Here is a 408-nt window from a genome sequence, read left to right on the forward strand (position 1 = left end):
AGCAGGAATAAGATTTGTGCAAAAATACAGAAATGTTTCTGCACGAGGCCCATAGTCCTTACAGATAGTCCACGTGCTGCTGTGTTGTTTCACTCATAAAAACAAAAACAAAAACAAAAACCTAAATCAAATTTGAACATATTTTTGGTGTTTTTCTTAAATTTGCTGCAGGAGTCCCTCTTTTGTTTTACTATACTTCAAATCATATTTAACATGTCATGTAAGTGCTACTGATGTTAATGGGGTCTCAGAAAACTCCTTGTCCACATGCTGCATGCGCTGTGTTCAGCAGCAACAGCAATCTAAAAAAACCGTACTCATCGTTCATCTTCCCTCCTTGTAAAGCAACATCATCCAACCCGTGGTTATGTCTACTGTTAGAGTGCTTACAGTAGCAATTCATGCTCA

This window comes from Monopterus albus, unplaced genomic scaffold, assembly GCF_001952655.1.
Source record: "Monopterus albus unplaced genomic scaffold, M_albus_1.0 scaffold1.1, whole genome shotgun sequence".
NCBI classification, from domain to species: domain Eukaryota; kingdom Metazoa; phylum Chordata; class Actinopteri; order Synbranchiformes; family Synbranchidae; genus Monopterus; species Monopterus albus.